The sequence below is a fragment of the Mustela nivalis genome (assembly GCF_964662115.1).
Source record: "Mustela nivalis genome assembly, chromosome: Y".
NCBI lineage: Eukaryota > Metazoa > Chordata > Mammalia > Carnivora > Mustelidae > Mustela > Mustela nivalis.
In genome coordinates, this window is record NC_139041.1 from 21,048,250 (window position 1) to 21,066,319 (window position 18,070).

Below are 18,070 nucleotides of genomic sequence, written 5' to 3' on the forward strand. Positions count from 1 at the left end.
AGGAAAGATAAAAAACAATATAATTCTTTCCTGTTCTCCCTGTGACTTCCTTTGGTTTTGAGAGGGCAACATTGTTTTCCTCTGAATGGATGTTGTTGTTGTTGCTCTTCTGTTGAGAAAGCCTGCCTATCATCCATCATCCGTTATTGACAGAGTATTCACGGATGCTTTAGTTGCATGGACGTACTGGTGCCCCTCCTAATATATGCCACAACTCTTGACCACCCATTAAGCAGTTCTCTTTTCTGTAACCCTCAGCTTGATTCTCAGAGTCGTGAGCCACTGCTGAAGGGTCTCCTTCTCTGACTTCTTGCCCTTCAGTATTGCCTTCCTTTACTAAGGGCCAAGGTATTCCTCTCGAGGCACATATTCTGGGAAGCCATATGGTATTTCCCTTTGCCTGCTTGCCTTTTCCTTTTCCCATCAGCAGGGCATGGACATTCATGTCAAGACAAGTCCAGGGGTTCATCACATCGGCGGCAGAGGAATACTGTGTTGCTGAAATGGACCCAAACTTCCTGATCCACTAGTCCGTGCAAGGGCATTGCGGCTCACTCCAGAGGACTGCTCGATTGGGCCTTGCAAGCCGTCAGTGTAGGCCGTCCCTTTCCTTCTGACTAAAGAGACTTGGTCAACATGTCTATACCCGTTACCATAACAAGTACAGATAACATATAGTGACAACGGATTCGATCCAGGCCTCTTCATTGAGAGTTAGCTCTGATGCAGAATGTCACTCTCCTCGAAGACTTTGCAAATGTGTTTAAGGGATGCTAGGTAGACAGAGGCCTCATCCCTTAGCCGCGTGTCTCAGAACACTAGGAGACGAGGTAACGGACGGAACCATATTGCGAGGCCGTCACCTTTTACCTCGGAAATGGACTTTACGTACCTTAGTCATCACTGACCCATAGGCAATAGACACGGACAAGGTACGCTCTCCTACACAAACCCCATGGAGAGCTGCTCCTTCCCGCGAGGCCACACCTTTTCTGGAGATATCTAGAAATTGTAGTGGAAAAGGACACCTTGCCGTCTCCGGGGATATGTTGGCCTAAAGGAAGGTATACTGAATGCCATTTTCCTTCCTCTATGTCTCCAGAAAGGGGAGGTTGGACATTAACCCACAAGACATCCCGAGTTCTTGATCAGGCTCAGAGGGCTCTTGTTCTGTCCTTCCCGGGGCTTCCTACTAAAGCCATAGGACACCAAGGTCATGGGAGAGGGACAGCTGCTTCAGTGAAGCCAGCATCTGTGATGTCACAAAGCTTTGAGGTCATAGCAACCACTCCTCATCAACCCAGGCCTGATCACTACACTTGACTGGAGTAGTAATGGGTGGGCCAAGAGGACCCCAAGCCATCCCAAACCGCTGGAGCCGACTGGGCCTCTCACCAAGGCAGTTTGCGAAGCGAGTCGGTGTCACCTTCTCCATGGCTCAATTTGTAGTGTTTGGTCGTGAGTGTCAGCACCAGCCCTCTGGACCTCAGAGAAAGGCAAGGAACCCTCACTCCATCTTAGCCACGACAGGCCAAGAAACTAACAGACCACAATCAAAGCCTCAGGGGAAGAAATCTGAGCCCTGCACAAGTGTATGGCCCTCCCCCCCAAACACGGAGCATCTGAACAGGAAAAGGAGCACCCAAGGGAAGCTCAAAGTGAGTCCCCAAAACCGTGCCAATGACATGTCTGGACTCCTCCACAGCAAGGACACGAGTACCTCGAGCGTCTCCAGAAACGGTGCCAACAAGTCCTCCCAATCTTCCAAAAGGACCATGCATCCAAGGAAGACTCTACACCCTAGAACCATAGGTCCAGGACGGACTCATGTTCTTGGAGTCCACAGGAGCCTACGGAGAGCATGTTGGAAGAGACCCATAGCCCAAGTGAAGCCATCTGAAAGACGTCAGGACCCGTTTCAGGAAGACAACATGTGTGTCCAAAAAAACGCATTGAAGAGGATTCGAATGTGGAAGAACCTTGAGCAATCCCTCAGGGTGGAGCAGCTACTCTCTGTGGAACTGCATGGAGGTGTGGCAGCACAAGCCAGCCTTCACCCTCTCATGACCATCCCCCAAATGGTTACATGTGATAAGAAAACAGTGCCTCTTGCGGAAGATGGGCATGTTCGAATGGAGCCCCGAGAGGATGCACAATGTGTTAACAAGGGGTCAGTATAGCGCGACAGACAGCGGATGCTGCAGGTTGGTGAGGAGATCCAGGAAGGCAAAAACAGGAGAATGAACAAGGGAGCTCCGAGCGAAGGTCGGGCCCTTTACGATGGTGGGAGGTTCTCTGTATCTGGCTGCCCTCCATAGGAACCTAGGTCCAAATTCCATAAAACATCCTTTGGACCCAGTCAAATATTGTGCACTGTTTTTGTCTTTGTTATCTTATCCAACGTGCACATGCATGTATAGGACAGAGAGGCAGAGACATCCCAATCAGGGGGTGGAGCTGGAGAGGGAGAAGCTTACTTGGCCCTGAGCATAGAACCTGAGAAAAGAGTCAAAGCCAAGACCCTGGAATCATGCGTTGAGTGAAGGCCGCCTCTGAACGGGTGGAGACAACCCAGGACCCAACCTTTGACTTCTGAATTCCTCCTGGTTCTAGATAGAGCCGCTGTTCTGTCATTGTCGTGCCCTTCAGACCCTCGGTTTGTCACAGTCAACGGACTTGGGAAACAGGTTCCTTGTGGGTTCCCAGTGTGCCCTGCTCTTCTGTGCCTTGGTCCTCTTCATGGGCTCCAGCACTCTGATCCACAAACCAACCAAATCTCCCCTGAGCCATGTCTCCACCCTTCTCCCATCATCTCTGCAACTTCCGTTCTCTTTCGCTCTGGAGTTTACCTTGTAGGTTTCAGGTCAATTTCCACCCCACTGCAGTTGTTGTGTTCATCTTCCTGTTGCCTTCATGGCTGAAGAAGCATGAGGTTATTAGTCACTACTACCATCTCACTGTCTTCCATGTCACCACAATTCGTACTGAGACATAAGCAAGAAGGAATTCTTCCACTTGTCTCTTATGGCAGTCTTGCAGAGAGCATTGGGCTTTGTCACATCTATCATGCTCGGGAAGACAACAAACAGACGATTTCTCTAACTCATGAAAGTCAAGAAACATACGAAAGAGAAAGAGTGTTGGGACCCACAGTATCACTCTAATGAGGAATTCAAATGGTGGTGTGTGTTGGAAGGCATTTTAGTGAGAACACGAGTTCCTTGAAGAGGACAAGAGATGACATTCCTTGCAGGAGATTTCCTAAAACCGATGGAATGTGAGTTTTCAAGGCAAGTCAAATTGAATTGCAACCCACATGAGGCCGAATTCCATTCTCTCATATTTTAATAATAATTGTGATGTGAAACAAACACACACCACACAACATTATCACATGCAAACGCACACACACATGAACACACACAAAGATAAGGCATGCAAAAGATGGAGAGAAAGCGAGGAATCGTACCAATGAAGCAACCCCAAGAAAATACCATACAGTTGAAAGGCAAATAGAATCCAAGTGAGAAGCCAATCGAAATGAGAACGTGAACTATTACTTATCAATAATACATTCAGTACTCAGGACTAAAGTCTCCCGTCAATACAAACAGTTGTTAGGAGTGGTTGATTCAAAAACAAAACAAAACGCAAAAAGGTAGAAAACATTCATAAAAATGCAGCAAATATTAAACAAGCTAATCCTTCTGATGCCCATTGGAGATTTCCTTCGACTATAAAGATACTCATAGCTTGCAAGTGAAGAAATTGGGAAGACGTAGGTTATGCTATTTCCAAGGAGAAGAGAGCCAAAGTGTTTGTGCCTAAGTCAGCGCGAGTGATTTTATGCCTTCGAGGGACAAAAGCTAAGCGGAAGGAGTTTTGTCTTGATGGAGCATCAAACAACAGAAACCTAGAAGAATTGCCAACATATACTCCACAAACAACAGAGTATCTAAACGTTGGAAGCCTATGAACACACAGGAACGGAGATGGCGACTTTTATCCAATACTGTTGGCAACTATGATATCCACGTTAAGCACAGGACAGATCATCTGGATGGGAAGGTGCTAAGGAATAACAGATGTCCACAAGGGCTCTCGAGACCACCTGAACTTTGGGGATCCATGAGAAAGATTGCGTCTCTGAGGACAATATGATATGTTCGTCCCAGCAGCAGACCTAACTCTGTCTATCTCAGGTCATGAGCTCGAGGCCAAATCCAGTCGTAATTCATGGAAGAGAAGTCAAAACCTATACAGTGCACTTATGATCACGAATGTATGAAACCAGGAAGATATCACTTTCAAATCGGAAATACCGCCAGACACTTAAAGTTGGAAAACACAACACACTCACGAACTAGCAATGAATGCAAGAAAGAAAATCCAAAGGAAAAGCAGAAAGAGCCATGAACCAAGGAATTCTAAGAAACTTAGAGGATGAGGCCAAAACATTTTATGGGGAAACCATATAGGGATAAATGCATGCATTGCCAAAATTTAAAAACACCGAGAAATGAAGCGACCTAAAACGATGACTGAAGGAACAAGATGAAGAAAAACCGAACTCCAAAGGTAACAGAAAAATTGAAATCATACATGTGATTATCAAAATTAAGGAAATACAAACAAACCGATAGGAAATAAATCAGGAGATCTCACACTTGAGTTTTGACAACACAAACAACCCACAGAAGCCATTACTGGGATAAAACAGGGAGACAAGCACACAGCTCCAAGTATGAAAACACAAGACAACTGGTAGCAAGGAAAAAAGAATAACCGAAGAGGCACATCCACACATTTATGCTAGCAAATCCAAGAACTGAGAGAAAAGGATAAATTCGCAGACACATAGAAACTTTCAAGTTTAGATCAGGAAACCTACAAAATCTCAGCTCTCTAGTAGAGTCGGAAGCATTTGAAGCAGTAATACAACCCCTGCCAACACACAGTAGGCCAAGTCAAGTCATTTTCTTGGGCCATACTTCTAGGTATTTAGTGAAGGCATTGTGATGTCCACTCATCAAATCCAGAGATGGAAGAAGCGAGTAAACTCTAATTCACAAGGCTAAAGACCCAATTCAAAGAAGGACATTTTAGGAAACCCACCCTTGTCATTTCAATAAGGAAAGATAAAAAACAATATAATTCTTTCCTGTTCTCCCTGTGACTTCCTTTGGTTTTGAGAGGGCAACATTGTTTTCCTCTGAATGGATGTTGTTGTTGTTGCTGTTCTGTTGAGAAAGCCTGCCTATCATCCATCATCCGTTTTTGACAGAGTATTCACGGATGCTTTAGTTGCATGGACGTACTGGTGCCCCTCCTAATATATGCCACAACTCTTGACCACCCATTAAGCAGTTCTCTTTTCTGTAACCCTCAGCTTGATTCTCAGAGTCGTGAGCCACTGCTGAAGGGTCTCCTTCTCTGACTTCTTGCCCTTCAGTATTGCCTTCCTTTACTAAGGGCCAAGGTATTCCTCTCGAGGCACATATTCTGGGAAGCCATATGGTATTTCCCTTTGCCTGCTTGCCTTTTCCTTTTCCCATCAGCAGGGCATGGCCATTCATGTCAAGACAAGTCCAGGGGTTCATCACATCGGCGGCAGAGGAATACTGTGTTGCTGAAATGGACCCAAACTTCCTGATCCACTAGTCCGTGCAAGGGCATTGCGGCTCACTCCAGAGGACTGCTCGATTGGGCCTTGCAAGCCGTCAGTGTAGGCCGTCCCTTTCCTTCTGACTAAAGAGACTTGGTCAACATGTCTATACCCATTACCATAACAAGTACAGTTAACATATAGTGACAACGGATTCGATCAAGGCCTCTTCATTGAGAGTTAGCTCTGATGCAGAATGTCACTCTCCTCGAAGACTTTGCAAATGTGTTTAAGGGATGCTAGGTAGACAGAGGCCTCATCCCTTAGCCGCGTGTTTCAGAACACTAGGAGACGAGGTAACGGACGGAACCATATTGCGAGGCCGTCACCTTTTACCTCGGAAAGGGACTTTACGTACCTTAGTCATCACTGACCCATAGGCAATAGACACGGACAAGGTACGCTCTCCTACACAAACCCCATGGAGAGCTGCTCCTTCCCGCGAGGCCACACCTTTTCTGGAGATATCTAGAAATTGTAGTGGAAAAGGACACCTTGCCGTCTCCGGGGATATGTTGGCCTAAAGGAAGGTATACTGAATGCCATTTTCCTTCCTCTATGTCTCCAGAAAGGGGAGGTTGGACATTAACCCACAAGACATCCCGAGTTCTTGATCAGGCTCAGAGGGCTCTTGTTCTGTCCTTCCCGGGGCTTCCTACTAAAGCCATAGGACACCAAGGTCATGGGAGAGGGACAGCTGCTTCAGTGAAGCCAGCATCTGTGATGTCACAAAGCTTTGAGGTCATAGCAACCACTCCTCATCAACCCAGGCCTGATCACTACACTTGACTGGAGTAGTAATGGGTGGGCCAAGAGGACCCCAAGCCATCCCAAACCGCTGGAGCCGACTGGGCCTCTCACCAAGGCAGTTTGCGAAGCGAGTCGGTGTCACCTTCTCCATGGCTCAATTTGTAGTGTTTGGTCGTGAGTGTCAGCACCAGCCCTCTGGACCTCAGAGAAAGGCAAGGAACCCTCACTCCATCTTAGCCACGACAGGCCAAGAAACTAACAGACCACAATCAAAGCCTCAGGGGAAGAAATCCGAGCCCTGCACAAGTGTATGGCCCTCCCCCCCAAACACGGAGCATCTGAACAGGAAAAGGAGCACCCAAGGGAAGCTCAAAGTGAGTCCCCAAAACCGTGCCAATGACATGTCTGGACTCCTCCACAGCAAGGACACGAGTACCTCGAGCGTCTCCAGAAACGGTGCCAACATGTCCTCCCAATCTTCCAAAAGGACCATGCATCCAAGGCAGACTCTACACCCTAGAACCATAGGTCCAGGACGGACTCATGTTCTTGGAGTCCACAGGAGCCAACGGAGAGCATGTTGGAAGAGACCCATAGTCCAAGTGAAGCCATCTGAAAGACGTCAGGACCCGTTTCAGGAAGACAACATGTGTGTCCAAAAGGACGCATTGAAGAGTATTCGAATGTGGAAGAACCTTGAGCAATCCCTCAGGTTGGAGCAGCTACTCTCTGTGGAACTGCATGGAGGTGTGGCAGCACAAGCCAGCCTTAACCCTCTCATGACCATCCCCCAAATGGTTACATGTGATAAGAAAACAGTGCCTCTTGCGGAAGATGGGCATGTTCGAATGGAGCCCCGAGAGGATGCACAATGTGTTAACAAGGGGTCAGTACAGCACGACATACAGCGGATGCTGCAGGTTGGTGAGGAGATCCAGGAAGGCAAAGAACAGGAGAATGACCAAGGGAGCGCCTAGCGAAGGTCGGGCCTTTTACGATGGTGGGAGGTTCTCTGTACCTGGCTGCCCTCCATAGGAACCTAGGTCCGAATTCCATAAAACTACCTTTGGCCCCAGTCAAATATTGTGCACTGTTTTTGTCTTTGTTATCTTATCCAACGTGCACATGCATGTATCAGACAGAGAGGCAGAGAGATCCCAATCAGGGGGTGGAGCTGGAGAGGGAGAAGATTACTTGGCCCTGAGCATCAAACCTGAGAAAAGAGTCAATGCCAAGACACTGGAATCATGAGTTGATCTGAAGGCCGCCTCTGAACTGGTGGAGACAACCCAGGACCCAACTTTTGACTTCTGAATTCCTCCTGGTTCTAGATAGAGCCGCTGTTCTGTCATTGTTCAGAAATGCAGGGGCTAAGGATTTTGGCTTGGGCTGGTGTTGCTTGAGCTATCCGGCCTGCTTCGAGAGCTGGTATAGCTTTTCCTCTTGAAGTCAGTGATTGGGCTATGGACAAACTTTCTCCGATGTCTATTTGCCTAAACTGAATACCTCCATGCCTAGATTTCCCAGGGGGAATGGCACTATGTCCTTATGTGCTCTGCTTCTGTGGAAGGTTTGGTCGTCCTCTGTGCCTCTGATTCTGGACCACTTTCTCTGCTCCCAGGTGAGGCTCCTTTTCAGACCCGAGTTCTCCAATCTAGGATCAGCTCTCTTATCTTTCTCTCACTCTTACTTCGCCTACAAGAGCTACCTCTTTTCTTTCCTTGGTGATTCCCTAAGCTCACTATCATGTTCTATCATTCTGCCTTCACTCTTAGAATTGCGTCCTTATTTTCTAGGCTAGTTCTTCGTGGTTCCTAAATGGATCCTCCACTTCTGCCATGTTCCCGGACTTTGCATCCAGTCTCCTGCCAATCTCCTCTTCAGGAGTTCTTTAGGTGATTTTATCTTTATCAGTTTTATATCTGTGGTTCGAGAATCTCTGATATCTCCTATGTTTTATTATGAACAGGAAGTATCCAGGCCGCTGCTTTCTATACCCCAGCGGGTGTGTTCTACGTAGAAGTTTCTCTCTGTTTGCCTAGCCGTGATCATTTCTTGTTCTTTTACCTTGGCATCAGTTGATTCTTCCATCTTTGCCGTGGATATAAGTCTCTGTCTTCCTCTCCGTATTCTGAAAGCTCATTCTGTTTCCATCCTGAGGTTAATGTCTTTAAGAAGAGGAAATCCGGGAGTGACAAAGTGCTGGCCCTTAAGGGATGATGGGTTTGTGTGTGTGTGTGTGTGTGTGTGTGTGTTTGTGAGTTGCATGCCATCTGCTGTTGTATTGTGGCTGATACTGTGCTTGAGACCAGTCAACTGCAAGGGCCCTCCTTGTCTGGCGTTTGGTGTGTTTGGGGCCCAGGCTGAATATGCTGAGGTTTCACTTAGTAAGATCTGGTTTGCTTGTAAAAGGAGACATTCCAAACCCAATAGAATGCAGACCTGCAGAATGCTGTGTTTAGAAGAGAGCATGTGGTCAAGGCATTCTTCTTGTCCCCTATGGGAGAATGTGTTCTCCTTGGACTAAGCATCTTGGACTGAGTAAGGCAGTCCTCCAAGTGTTCCACGTTTGGGTTTTCGTGTTGGCAGGGTAGGCAGCAAATGTCTCACCATCCTGTCTTGGCCAGTTGCTCGGTCCTGTTGCTACTGGTTTGAGAGCCGAATATTTCTCATGCACCCATTGAATCATTTCCACAAACACTGCCTCTCACGATGCACTGCCAAGACCCACTCTCCTCCAACTACATCTCCTGGTATTGTTTCTGATCATGTTCCCCAGGCTGTCTGCACCTGGTTGCTTGTTGGTGTCCCCTGCAAGAAAAACACAGTATTATTTTGAGTCGATTTCTGCCAAGCCTGCTATTCTGAAAACTCCAGCCCTCAAGAATTGTGTTGTCAAGAACTCAGACCGACCCTCTGTTTGTCACAGCCAATTGCACTGGGAAACAGGTTCCTTGTGGGTTCCCAGTGTGCCCTGTTCTTCTGTGCCTTTGTCCTTTGCATGGGATCACTGCCCTCTGATGCAGGAACCACCCAAATCTCCCATGAGCCATGTCTCCAAACTTCTCCCATAGTTTTTGCGACCTCCGCTCTCTTTCTCTGTGAAGTTTACAGTTTAGGCTTTAGGTCAATTTCCACCGCGCTTCCGTTATTGTTGTCATCTTCCTTTTGCCTTCATGGCTGAAGACAAGCACGAGGTTATTAGACACTACTACCATCTCACTGTCCTCCATGTCACCGCAAACTCTTACTGAGACTTAAGCAAGAATGAATTCTTCCACATGTCTCATGTGACAGGCTTGCAGAGAATTTGGGCTCTGTCATATCTATCATTCTCAGAAAGAAAACAAACAGACGATTTCACTACCTCAAGACAGTCAAGAAACATGAAAAATCAAGGGTATAGGGACAAACAATACGATTCTAATGAGGCACACAAAATGTGGTGTTTGTTTGAAGTCAGTTTTGTGAGAATACGTGTTTATGGAAGAGTACAAATGATGACATTCCTTGCAGAAGATGTTCTTGAAACAGATGGAATGTGAGATTTCAAGGCATGTCAAATTGAATTGCTAACCTTAAGAGACCCAATTCCTACCTCTTGAAATTTAATTATAAGTTTTTTGTGAAACACACACAGACCATGCACACATTAAGACATGTACATGCACACACACACACACGAACACACACACTGAGAAGACACGCGAAAGAGGGGGAGGATTTGAGAAATCGCACTAATGATACATCCGCAAAGAAAATACCATAAAAGGGAAAGGCACAGAGAATTCAAGTCAGAAGTCAACCTAAATGAGAAAGTGAACTTCTTACCTAACAATAATTCATTCAGCATTCAGGACAAAAGTCTCTCGTCAATACAAACATTTTGTAGGTGTGGTTGAAATTACAAAAAATAAAATAAAATAAAATAAAATAAAATAAAATAAAATAAAATAAAATAAAATAAAATAAAATAAAACAAACAAAAAAAAACCGGGAAAAGATCCATCAGAAAACAACAAATATTAAACAAGCTCTAATTCTGTTCCCCATAGGAGATTTCCTTTGACTATAAAGATACACATAGCCTGAAAGTGACGAAATTTGGAAACGTAGGTTATGCTCTTGCCAAGGAGAAGAGAGCCAAAGTGATTGTGCCTAGGTCATCTAGATTGATTTTATGATTTTGAGAGACAAAAGAGAGTGGAAGGTGATTTGTCATGATGGAGCATCAAAACATCAGAAACCTGGAAGAACTGCCAACATATATACCAGAACTTGGCTGTATCTAAACGTTGGATGGATATGAACAGAGAGGAAGGAAGATGGATAATTTAATGCCATATTGTTGGGGACTATGATATCCATGTTAAGCACAGCACAGATCATTCGGATGGAATGGTAATAAGGAATAACAGACGTCCAAATGGGCTCTAGAGACCACCTGAACTTTGGGGATCCATGAGTAAGATTGAATCTCTGTCCTGCTAGTACAATAAGATATGTTCTTCCCAGTGGCAGACCTAACTTTGTCTATCGCAGGTCATGAGCTCGAGTCCAAATGCAGTCATAATTCATGGAAGAAAAGTCAAAACCTATCCTAGGCACTTATGATCACGAAGGTATGAAAACGTTCTTCCCAATCTTTCAAATTGGAAATACAGCCATACCCTAAAGGTTGGGAAACACAACACACTCACGAACTAGCAATGAATGCAAGAAAGAAAATCCAAAGGAAATGCAGAAAGAGCCATGAACAAAGGAATGTCAAGAAACTTATGGGGTGATGCCTAAAACATTTTATTAAGAAACCATAAAGGGTTAAACGCATGCATTTCCAAAATTTAAAAACACCGAAAGAAAAAAAAAAAAAAAAGGAACCTAACTGGACACCTGAAGTAACAAGTAGAAGAAGAGCCGAACTCCAAAGTTAACAGAAAAATGAAATCATACATATGATTATCGAAATAAAGGAAATACAAACAAACCAATAGAAAAAAAAAATCCGGAGATCTCACACTTCAGTTCTGAAATCATGAACAAACTGCAGAAGCCATTAATGGGATATAGCAGGGAGACAAGCAAACAGCTGAAAGTATGAAACCACATGACAACCTGTAGAAAGGAAAAAAAAGAATAACCTAAGAGGCACATACACACATTTATGCTAGCAAATCCAAGACCAGAGAGAAAAGGTTAAATTCCCAGACACATAGAAACTCCCACGATTAGGTCAGGAAACCTACAAAATCTCAGCTCTCTAGTAGTGACTGAAGCGTTTGAAGGAGTAATCAAACACCTGCCGGCACACAGAAGGCCAGGTCCAAGTCATTTTCCTGGGCCACTCTTCTAGGTATTTAGCGAAGGCAATGTCATGTCTTATAAAATTCAGAGATGGAAGAGGCGGGTAGACTCTAATTTACAAGATAAAGACCCAATTCAGATAAGGACATTTTAGGAATCAAATCCCATGTATTTCATTAGGAAAAGATAATAAAAAATATAATTCTTTCCTTTTCTCCCTGTGTCTTCTTTAGGTTTTGAAAGGGTCACATTGTTTTTCTCTGAATTTTTTTGTTGAAAATCTTAGAATAATTCTTGGAATTTTTTTGTCATTTTTTTTTTGACACAGTATTCATGGATCTTTTAGTTTCATATGCGACCTAGTGCTTTTGCTAATATATGCCACCGCTCCTGAACACCCATTAAGCATTTCACTTATTTCCTGCATGTGTCTCTTCTCTGTAACCCTCAGCTTGGTTCTCAGAGTCCTGAGTCACTCTTGGTGGGTCTCCTTCTCTGCATTCTTCCTATTCAGTTTTCCTTTCCTTTACTAAGGGCCAAGGTATTCCTCCTGAGGAACATATTGTGGAAAGCTATATGATATTTCCATTTTTCTGCTTGTCTTTTCCATTTCCCATCACCCAGACATGGGACGTTCATGTCAATGTAAGTTCCAGGGTTCATCCTCCCCGATGGCTGAGGAATACTGTGTTGCCAAGATGGACCACACCTTCTTCATCACTAGTCTGCAAGGATCTTGAGGCTCAGTCCACAGTTCTGCTCAAGTGGGATTTGCAAGCCATCGATATAGGCCGTCCCTTTCCTTATGACTAAAGAGACTTGGTCAACATGTCTATACCCGTTCCACTACAAGAACATTTAATTAATGATGACAACAGGTGCGGTCCAGGCCTCTTCCTGAAGAGTTATCTCTGATTCAGAACGTCACTTTCCTCGAAGACTTTGCAAAGTTAAGGAAAACCAGGTAGACAGAGCCCTAATCCCTTAACCTTGTGTTTCAGAACTCTAGGAGATGAGGACAAAGGCAGCACCATATATCCATGCCCTCACCTTTTTCCTCAAAGAGGGACTTTCTGTCCGTTAGTCATCACTGACCCGTTGGGAAAAGACACTGACAATGGACTTGCTCACCCACAGGATGACAAACCCCACGGAGAGCTGTTGGTACCCAAGATGCCTCACTGTTTCTTGAGATCTAGAAATTGTAGTGGAAATAGGACACCTTGCTGTCTCTGGAGAAATGTTGGCCTAAAGGAAGGTATAATGAACATCATTTTTTTCCTATTTATCTAGAAAGGGGAAGTGGGACATTAACCCACAAGACAACCTGAGTTCCTGATCAGGCTTAGAGGGCTCTTGTTCTGTCCTTCCCGGGGCTTCCTACCTAAAGCCATGGGATACTAAGGTCATGGGAGAGGGACAGCTGCTTCAGTGAAGCCAGCATCTGTGATGTCACAACGCTTTGAGGTCATAGCAACCAATCCTCATAAACCCATGCCTGATCACTACACTTGGTTGGAGTATTCATGGGTGTGCCAATAGCACCCCTAGCTGTCCCAAACCACTGAAGCCAGCTGGGTCTCTCACCAAGGCAATTTGTGAAGCTATCCGGTATCACCTTCTCCATGGACTAATTCGTAGTGTTTGGTCCTGACTGTCAGCACCAGCCCTCTGGATTCCGGAGAAAGGCAAGAATCCACCATTCCATCTTAGCCAGGAAAAGTCAAGTAACAATCATGCCTCAAGCAAACTTCAGGGGAGGGAATCTGAGCCCTGCACAAGGGTTAGGCCCTCCCACCCAATCACCAATCTTTTGAACAGGAGAAGTGCCTCCCAAGGGAGCTCAAAGGGAATACCCCCAATCATGACATAGACATGTCTGGAGTCTTCAACAGTGCAGACACAAGTGTTAGGGTTTCTAATCAAAGGAGCAAGACTTATAAAAAGCAAAGGACAAGCAAACGTTAATTTTGCACAAAGCATCGAGAATCATATTGACCAGTCAGGGCCTTCTCTTGCAAAGAGTCGACCCCTCCCAGCCTCACAGACTAACATTTATAGCGGTAATTTAGCCAGGCTATACAGAGGTGGCCAATGAGATAACAATACAGAAAAAACTGCACAGTCGTGCTAAGTCTGCTACACCACAAAAACAAAAATGCTAGGTAATACATGGGTGGACAATTGGAACTCAATTTACCCTAGTAGATATATGCGTGCCCCTCTAATGGGATGTCTTCACCTGGCCTGATTCACCCTTGCATCTAGGCTTTGAAAGTAAGCTCCTCTGGGAGGAATAGGGTCAATTTAGTTTACTACATGGGTTCAATATAAGTTTACTGCAGAAACACAAAATGACTCCCTCTGTCCTAGTAGCCCTTATAACGAGTACCTGTAGCATCTCTAGAAATCAAGCCAAAATGACTTCCAAATCTTCAAAACTGAATATGTACCAAAGGCAGATTCTACATCCTAGAACCTTAGGTCTAGAATGGACTCATGTACTTGGAGTCCACAGGAGCAAGCATGGAGCATGTTGGAAAAGACCCATAGCCCAAGTGAAGCCATCTGAAAGACTTCTGTGCCCGTTTCAGGAAGACAACTTGTATCTTCAAAAGGACGTATTAAAGAGGATTCAAATGTCAAAGAACCTGGAGCATTCCCATAGGGTCCTTCAGATACCCTCTGGAGTTGTACATGTGGATGTGACGGCACAAGCCTGACCTCACCCTCTCATGAACATCCCCAAAATGGTTTCATGGGATAAGCAAACAGTGTCTCTTGTGGAAGATGGGCGTGTTCTAATGGAGCCATCAGAGATGAACAGTGGGTCGACAAAGGGCCATTACAGAGTCACAGACAGCGTATGCTACAGGTTTGTGAGGATATTCAGGAAGACAAGGAAGTGGAAAATGAACATTGGAGCTCTGAGAGAAGGTCTGGCATTTGAGGATGGTGGCAGGTTCTCTGAACCTGGCTGACTTCCATAGAGATCTAGGTCCAAATTAAAGAAAACATCCCCTGGCCACAGTCAATCCTTGTACCCTGGTTGTATTTTTGTCTTTTGTCAAACAATGCACATGCACATATTTGACAGAGAGACAGAGAGATCACAATCAGGGTGTAGAGCTGGAGAGGGAAAAGCTGACTTACCTCTGAGCAGGGAAACTGAGACCAGAGTCGATGCCAAGATCCTGGGATCATGAGTTGAGCTGAAGGCCGCCTCTGAACTGATAGACACAATCCATGACACAATCTTTGACTTCTGAATACGTCCTAGTTCTAGACGTGAACCACTGCTCTGTCATTGTTCACAAATGCAGGGGAAATGGATTTTGGCTTGGGCTGGTGTTGCTTGAGCTATCTGGCCTGCTTCAAGAGCAGGTATAGTTTGTCCTCTTGAGGTAAGTGACTTGGCTATGTACAAACTACACTCCCACGCATATTTAGGTAAAGAGAATTCCTCCATTGATAGCTTTTGCAGGGGGAATGAAACTATGTCTTGTGGTTCTATGCTTCTGTGGATGGTGATGTGAATCCTCCTTACCTCTAAATCGGGATCTCTGTTTCTGGTCCCAGATGAGGGACAGTTTTAGCTCTGAATTCTCAAATCCATGTTCAGCACTCTTTTTTTTCTCTCAATCCTACTTCTCCTACAATAAGCACCTCTTTCTATTCCTTCGAGTCAATGACTTTCCTAAGCTCATTGTCATGTTTCATCATACTTCCTTCTTTGGATTTACTTCCATATTTAGCAATCCTTTTCTGCCAGGTAAAAAATTTGGTCCTTTGCTTCTGCCAGCTTCTTGGACATTTCCTACAGTCTGCTACCAATATTGTCTTCAGGAACTCTTTATTTTTATTTTATTTTATTTTATTTTATTTTATTTTATTTTATTTTATTTTATTTTATTTTATTTTATTTTATTTTATTTTATTTCTATCAGTTTAATCTATGTGGTTTGAGACTCCCTGATATCTTTATGCTTTCAATCCTCCATTGGGCATGTTATATGTGAGGTTTCACTCCGATTGCCTGGCCATGTTCATTTCTTGTCTTCTTCCTTGGCAAGAATTGGTTCTTACATCTTTGTCTTAGATATAGGTCTCTGACTTTTTCTCAGTATTTGAAAAATAAATTCTGTTTTTAATCCTGATGGTAATTTCTTTAGAAATAAGAAATCATGGAGTGCTCAAGGGCTGTCCCTTGAGGGAGTCTCGGGTATGTGTGTGTGGAATGCAAGCCCTCTGCTATTGTATCATAGCTGTCCCCTGTTCTTGAGACCAGTCATCTGCAGAGGCTCTCTTTGCCAGCATTTTGTTGTGTTTGGGGTCTGGGCTGAAAAGGATGAGGTTTAGCTTGGTGGGATCTGGTGTGCCTTTGAAAGAAGAAATTCAACCTACACAACAGAATGAAGGCCTGTAGCATTCTGTGGTCAGGGGACAGCCTGTGGACAGGGCTTTCTTCTAGTCCCCTATGGGAGAATCTGTTCTCTTAAAATAAAGCAAGTTGGACTGAGGAACACAGTACCCTATGTGTTCCGTGGTTAAAATTTCGTGTTTTCAGGAGAGGCAATTAAAGCCCTCACCATCCTGTCTTTGGCCAGTAGCTCGGGCTTGATGCTGCCTGTGCGAGAGCCCCAAATTTCTTTTGTCCCCATCAAATCATCTCCAAGAACACTGCCTCTCACTAATGTACAGCAAGAACCCACCATCTTCCTACTGTTTCACCTGGTATTGTCTCTAATCGTGGTTTCCAGACTGTCTTCACCTGACTATTTGTTGGTGTTCTCTGCCAGAGAAATACAGTGTTCTTTTGAGTTGATATGCCAAGGCCCCTGATCTCAAATACCTCAGGCCTCAAGGCCCTTTTTTGGCATGAACTAGTACGATTCAGACCCCCTGATGGTCAGAATCAATGGAATTGGAGAATGTACTCCTTGTGGGTTCCAAGTGTGCTCTGATCACTTGTGGCTTTGTCAATTGCATTGTATCACTACATTCTGAAATACCAAATTCCCACTTTCCCCCTAAATCATGTCTCCAATCTTCTCCCATAGTGTTTGCAACTTATTCTCTCTTTGCTATGGAGTTTGCTTTGTAGGATCCAGTTTATTTCTGCCATTTGAAGTTGATGTGGTAATCTTTCTGTTGTGTTCCTGGCTAAAGACAAGTCTGGAGATCCCAGACACTAGTACCATCTCACTGTCCTGAAAAAGCCCCACAGAATCTTATCCAGCCATAAGCAAGAATGAATTCTTGCCACTTGCCTCATGTGGCAGAATTGTGGAAAGCATTAGCCTACGTCACATCTATCAGTCCCAGAAAGACAAATAACATACAATTTCACTCTCTCATGACTGTCAAGAGACATATGAAAAAGCAAGGGAAAAAGGGACAAACAATACGACACTAACCAGGCACACAAAATGTGGTGTTTGTTGAGGTCAGGTTTGAGAGAATATGTATTTATCAAAGAGGACAAAAGATGACATTCTTTGTAGGAAATGTGGCTGAAAGAGAGGGAATGTGAGTTTTCAAGGCATGTCAAATTGAATTGCTATCCATTAAATACCGACTTCCTATCTCCATCAATTTAATTATAATTGTTATTTGAAACACACTCAGACAGCACACACACACAAACACACACACACACACACAGATAAGACACACAAATAATGGGGAGGAAGTGAAGAATAGCACTAATGAAGCAAACCCAAAAGAAAAGCACCGAGAGAAAAGGATAAATTCCAAGACACATATTCACTCCAAAGATTAGGTCAGGAAATCAACAAAATTTCAGCTCTGTAGTAGTGACTAAAGCGTTTGAAGCAGTAATCAAACCCCTGTCAACACACAGATGGTGTGGTGCAAATCATTTCCTGTTCAACTCTTCTAGACATTAGAGAAGGCAATGCCATTTTCTTCTCATCGATTCCACAAATGGAGGAGGTGGATGAACTCTAATTTACTAGTATAAAGACCCAATTCAAATAATGACATTTTAGGAAATAAATTATATTTCATTTCAATAATTAAACATAATAAAAATATAATTCTTTCCTTTTCTCTGTCTGTCTTCACCTGCATTTGAAAGGGCCAGTCTGTTTTTGTTTTATTATTTTGTACTGTTGAGGAAGCCAGCCTGTCATCCATCATCCATTTTTGACAGATATTCACTGATGCTTTAGTTCCATATATGACCTAGTACTCCTCCTAAGATATGCCGGAACTCTTCAATACCCATTAGAGCGTCCCCTCATGCCTTGCATGTCTCTTTTTTCCTTGACACTCAGCTTGATTCCTCAGAGTTCTGAGTTACTCCTGGTTTGTATCCTTTTCTGTCTT